Raw genomic sequence first — 357 nt, 5'->3', positions numbered from 1 at the left:
CCCAAGGGTAACCCCCAATGCTGGCGGGGGCAGGGCGGGGGCGCCGGAGGGGGTCGGCCCCGGGCGCTGTGGTCCCGCTCCCTGCCACTGCGGTGCCGGCCGGGGGGAGAGCACGCCCGGCGTGTCCGTGCTGGCAGATCCCCAGGACAAGCTCTTACCAAACCGGGAGCAGCGAGGGACATGCCAGGAGGTTTACACACATCTTGGAACAGGTTTCAGCCGCTGCGACTCCCCATGCTCCACTTTGCCCCAGCTAAACCAGTTGCTCCAGTTGCTGGTGCCGGGGCTGGGCCGATCTTGTCTCTCCGTCCCATCGCTGGAGCATGGAAGAGGCTTTTCCATCCCTGGGATTTGGAA

Source organism: Egretta garzetta, unplaced genomic scaffold (genome assembly GCF_000687185.1).
Source record: "Egretta garzetta isolate BGI_Z169 unplaced genomic scaffold, ASM68718v1 scaffold350, whole genome shotgun sequence".
Lineage (NCBI taxonomy): Eukaryota > Metazoa > Chordata > Aves > Pelecaniformes > Ardeidae > Egretta > Egretta garzetta.
This window is presented reverse-complemented; position numbering follows the sequence as displayed.